This window comes from Trachurus japonicus, chromosome 2 (assembly GCF_045865225.1).
Source record: "Trachurus japonicus isolate A0001 chromosome 2, Traja_1.0".
Classification (NCBI taxonomy): Eukaryota; Metazoa; Chordata; class Actinopteri; order Carangiformes; family Carangidae; genus Trachurus; species Trachurus japonicus.
Genome location: NC_140908.1, coordinates 15,697,335 through 15,703,141, shown reverse-complemented (window position 1 = coordinate 15,703,141; position 5,807 = coordinate 15,697,335).

Here is a 5,807-nt window from a genome sequence, read left to right as displayed (position 1 = left end):
GGCGCGAGGAGGCTGACGGACAGTGTGTGTGTGTGTGTGTGTGTGTCCGTCCTTATGCGGTGAAGTCTCAGCTGAAGTGAAGCTGATGGAGCCGCTGGTCCTGCCCCCCCTCCCTTCCCCTCCCCTCCACTCTGGTGGCGCGCGGACGGATGCCCCGCCCGTAGGCACGAGGAGATCTCCACCGTTTACAGCGGTGACGTCACAGGTTGGCAGGAATGAGCAGGTGCTACAGGGTCCTAAAGAGAGAGAGAGAAACTAAACCCCACCCAACTGGGCACAGGATGATCATATGTCCCTTATTTGTACGCAGGGCCGTTGCTAGGAATTCTGGGCCCCTTAACCCTCTATGGTACATGATGCTACGCTGCATTATGATGCCAGTGGGGGAAAAAATGTTTGGAGTGTTTTTATGTCTCAAAATAGATTATTTATTGATGGAAGTTTTTGGGATTTGTTTCCTGTAGCAACATTGTACCATTACGGTTCATCATCTACTGTATTAGAAACAGCGACCAGTCTCTGTAGACTTTACCCTTCACTGGCCTCATCCTCATCTTCCTCATCATCATCATAATAGCCTGATGTTTACTTTACTGCATCCAAAATCACATTTATTAAGGATAAAAACAAAATTATGATGAATGATATGTTTTTGAACATTATATTTACACCTAAACACACACTACCATAGTCTCATAATGTAATATTGATTCCATAATGGTCCACTGTCGCCTCAAGGCAACACTGCAATTTTCTATAATGGTACGTTGTTGCTTTGGGGCAACAGGTGCATTTTAACAAGTTTCCATTATTTAATAAGTAAATAAATTGCATGGAACTATTAAAAATTAAACTTTACTAATCTATTAGTGTAAATATATGTTTTTCCAGATGAAAAAGGGCCAGGAAGTTACTGTATGTTTTCAGACCGTTTTAGTGGAGCAAAATGGCAAACCTGTTTCCTTTGAAAAAGTCTGCAAAAAAGGGTTTCAGTGGCTTCTTGAAAGTCATGTGATAAATTAAAGCATTGTTATTGGTTCTCTAAGGTCTCCTCTCTTTTTTAAAGTATTACAGCATTAAATGGGATGAATTGTGGAGATGTGACAGGCCAGAAAGTGGTAACATGGTACCATAGAGGGTTAAAGAATACTAAAGTGGGCCCCTCCCCCTAACTTTTCCAGGTTTTTTTTCTTAGACTACGTATGTATTATCATTTATTATTGAGCCTTTACTTTGTTTTGATGCTAATGCAGCATTACACTGCAAAAACTCAAGTATCTTACCAAGAATATTTGTCTTATTTCTAGTCAAAATGTCATTTCTAGTCAAAACAAATCTCATTCTACTTAAAATAAGACTCATCACATTAAAAGCAGCTTGTTTTTAGACACTTTTTACTTCTTTCAAGCAGATTTTCACTTGGAATAAGTAGAAAAATCTGATAGTGGAGCAAGTTTTTCTTGTTTATTACAAGCACAAAAAACATGTTTTCACTGGCAGATTTTTCTACTTATTTCAAGTCAAAATTTGTTTGAAACAAGTGAAAATTATCTTTAAAAAAAAGTAAATTTTTAGGTGATGAGTCTTATTTTAAGTGGAAAGAGATTAGTTTTGACTAGAAATGAGACATTTGGACAAGAAATAAGACAAATATTCTTGGAAAGATGTAGAGTTTTTACAGTGTACTATGAGTATTAGTCAGGGTCTTATGCAGAATAAATCAGTCATACAAAGATTAGACTACTGGGGTTTTTTATGGGCCCCACTGGGCGCTGGGCCCCTAGAGTTATCATCACCTTTCTCCTCTATACGGCCCTGTTTGTACGTGTTATTTCCCTTAATATATATATATATATATATATGCTATTTATAACTTACAAGCCAAAAGTACAACGATAAGCGGAAAGATGCTGAGAACATTTTGCAGGGTGAGCATGAAAACTAAAAAGCATTTCTCTGTTTGGGTTTTCTTTTCAATTACCGTATTTCCTCTAATAGAGGCCGAGGCCTTTATTTACTTTAGCTGCCCAGGGGAACCGGCCTGTATTGGAGACCGGCTTATATTTGAGAGAGGCTATTATTTCTTCCTCTGTTTCATGCTGGTGCTCAAATTTGACAGTTACCGTGCTCAGTTTTCATTCTGCCTACAATTAATTATATTTTTTTACACATTACTGTAGCAGGTACCGCAACAGCAGCGATCAGCTGGACAGGATTAGGCTAATAAACGCTGGAGCACAAGTGACCAGTTTTGTCACAGATCGGGTAGCGTCGCAAATCGGGTAGTGACACGCCATGCTGCTAAAGCTCTCTTCGGTCGAGTTGTCAGTGACTGTTTCCTTGAAGCGTGGGTTCATGTGGCACTTCAGATCTAGCTACTGCCATCTGCTGGCACTTGTGGGTTACTGCATCCGTGTTTGGCCGCCTGAGACCAGTGCATCCACAGTGACTGAAATTCAGGTTTTTTCTGTTTGTTTGTTTTTTTCCCATTGACCCGGCCTGTATTTGGGGCCGGCCTTTATTTGTTCGTGTAAACCACGCCCCCGGCCATTATAACAGACCCGGCTATTAAATAGATACCGGCTACTATTAGAGGAAATACGGTAAGTTAAGAAAATTATTATTTTTATTTTTTATTCTTATTTTACTTTTTATTTTATTTTATTTTTTCATTTATTTTTCCTCGCATCTGGGGTCCTATCCTCCAGGGACAGTCAAATATTTTTGTTTCACACCAAAAGCGTCAGTTCTCAAGCTGAATAAAATGCTTATCTTGATTTTTTTAAGTTATATATATATTATATTTAGTTTTAAGAGTAAGAAGTAAGACAGAGTCTTTTGGGACAATCACACTCAATACGGAGGGTAATAATGTCAAAGAAGAAATAAAAGCTGTAAAAAGTACCTCATAGTTTCACCTACTTTGGTCTTTATTTTATACTTTCACATAAATTATCTTTGCTCAAATAATTTGATTGGACTTTCAGAATATAAATGGGAAGCCAGCCTTTTAAAATACAGATTCAGTTATCACAAAGTGCCTACGTCCACTGCATACACAATAGACATCATATGCAAAATATAAAAGAATAAAAATAAGAAAAAATGTACCACATCACATCAATAGGGTTTGTCCAAACAGACAGAAACATTCCCACTGGTGGTGCATCATTATCTGGAGAAAGCCAAAAAACAAAACAAAACCAAAAACTTTTCCCTTGAAAGAGAATAGCAATGAAGCACATAAAGGGGCAGTTAAACCAAATCCTTGCACTGTATTTCTTGTGTTTTTGGTAAATATATGAATACGCATCCAAAATTCCATTCATGATGCCCCTGGCCATCATGGTTGGAGATATACACAAAATAGTATGTGTGTATCTGCAACAGTAATACTGTAAAAACAAACACAAAATCTGAATTTGATGGAACACAATTCTCATTTTCTTTACAATATATCTTAGTTTTTTAAACTAGTGAACAAAGGATGAGTTCTTTTTGTCAAATCTTCATAAAATTTTATGTTGTTCAGTGAAATGTTCTCCAGTAGAAAGCTATGTATATGATTGTAGCCCATGTCAATCATGGGTGTAAGTCTGATTAAAGCTGAATAAGTGCAATGGCTCTTTATTTGACTGATACTAACAATGAGTCATTGTCAAAACACTCCATTACACAGAATATTTCTTGTTCCTAGCCACATGATACACTGTAAAAAACACACAGTCAAAAATAAACAAAAACATAATTTTATGGAACCAGTTTTCCAGTTTTATTCCTGTTTATATTCTGAAGGTTTTATACAGAGGGGATTGTTGATATATCATTCAGAGCCTGATTTATACAACGTTTTATTCCTAAAAACACGGCAAAATTAGATTTTTTTAGGGCTGGTGACAGTATTTTCTCATTTACAAAGTGATAAAAAGAGATATCCACAATCCCCTCTGTAAAAACTTCCAACTCTAAAATGTCAACAAAATAAAACAAGAATTTTGAAAGTGGCTTTATCGATTTTTCAGATTTCGGTTCTGGAAATATATGCAAATTAGCACATATTTTTCATCAGATATTGCCTCATCTACAGATTTAAACATAAAATTTGACAAATCTTGTGATACGAAAAATATTTGTCTTAATGTGAGTGATAAACTTGGGAAGTTTAATGGTGATATCTGTTATTTAAAAATGTTACCCTATTCACCTGTAGTGTCTCCCCTTAAACTTGGAGAGGTCAACTAGTAGATCTTGTTATCCTTTATATCTTTGTCCTTTTCAAGTGGAATATATTTAATCAGCAGACTCCATAGGTTATAATGACATTTCCTGTGGTTTTTCATCAGTGTATGTAGCTGCCTGCATCCCTTAAGTTTTATATGCGTTCAGCCGGTTTCAGATGCAAAACAAAAGCCACAACCACTAATAGAGCTTATGTTTCTATTATGCCTGGAAGTCCACGTCAAGTAAAATGTTACCCGCCTTGTTTTGTTCCTTCATTCCCTCATGATCCTGTTAGATTGCAGAAAGACTCAGAGATTGATATCATTTATGGGCAAACTGCCGGTCCATGGATGTATATTGTCACCACAAATTATATTACACCAAGTTGGACAACCTTGAAATGTACAGAAAACTTCACCGTCTTCCACCTGATAAATCAAACCACATGAGGCTTGAAAGATTCCCCTGCATGCATACTAATCCAGCCTACACAGCGAGCTATGCTACATGCATGTGCTGTATGTGCACACTAAAAATGTTGGGTTATCTCTGTAACCCAATTTCTGAGTTATTGGTGTTGAGTTAAAATTTTGGGTTATTTTTCCAGAGTGTAACCCATTTTCAGTGTTATAGGGCTATGAATTTAACCCAATTCCTGGGTTGTTCATGTAATTAGGTTGTTTTTCAGTGATTAACCCATTTGTTGGGTTAAGGGTTGGGTAATTCTGTGACTTAACCGGCCGGTTCATTTGAAAAATGCTGTCCGCGCACTACAACATTGGGTTATTTTTAACCCAACTATTGGGTCGAGCAAGTGCTTTATACACAACCCAACAGTTGGGTTAAAAATAACCCAACGTTATAGTTAGCATAACCCAACTCTTGGGTTGAATATTCAACCCAAAAGTTGGGTTAAAATAACCCCAAAAAGGGGTTCGTCCTTATTTGAACCAGCAGTTGGGTTAAAATTGGGTTATTTTTTAACCCAACTGTTTTTAGTGTGTGGCTGCTTTTTCAGACTTCTACTTTTCCTATGTGTCCACAACACAGGGCTGTCCTCTGCTTCACCTTGCGCCTGTGGAATTATTCACGAGGCAGTTGCGCTCGCTTACGCGTCCATTAAGCATCGTCTGCAGCCTGCTCGGGCAAGAACGGAGAGAAAGAGGAGGATGGGGAGGAGAGAGGAGAGGAGAGATAGAAGATGCAGAGATAGGAAAGAAACCTGTGGAAAGAAGTTCCCATTTGTCACTTTCTTCTGCAGGTGTGTTCCCCTACTGGACCACCAGGGGAGTCACGGCAACAGCCATAAATATACTGTCTGTATTAACCCTCTGTTGTCCACCTGGGGCAAGGAAGGAAGGAAGGAAGGAAGGAAGGAAAGACAAAGGGAAAGAAGGAAGGAAGGACAAAGGGAAAGAAGGAAGGAGGGAGGGAAGGAAGGCAGGAAGGAGAAAGGGAGGGAGGGAAAGAAGGAAGGACAAAGAGAAAGATGTGAGGAAAGAAGGAAGGGAAAAAGGAAGGAAATATAGAGGGATGGAGGGAGGGAACAGATTGGGTCAAGAAAGAAGGAAGGAAGGAAGGAAGGG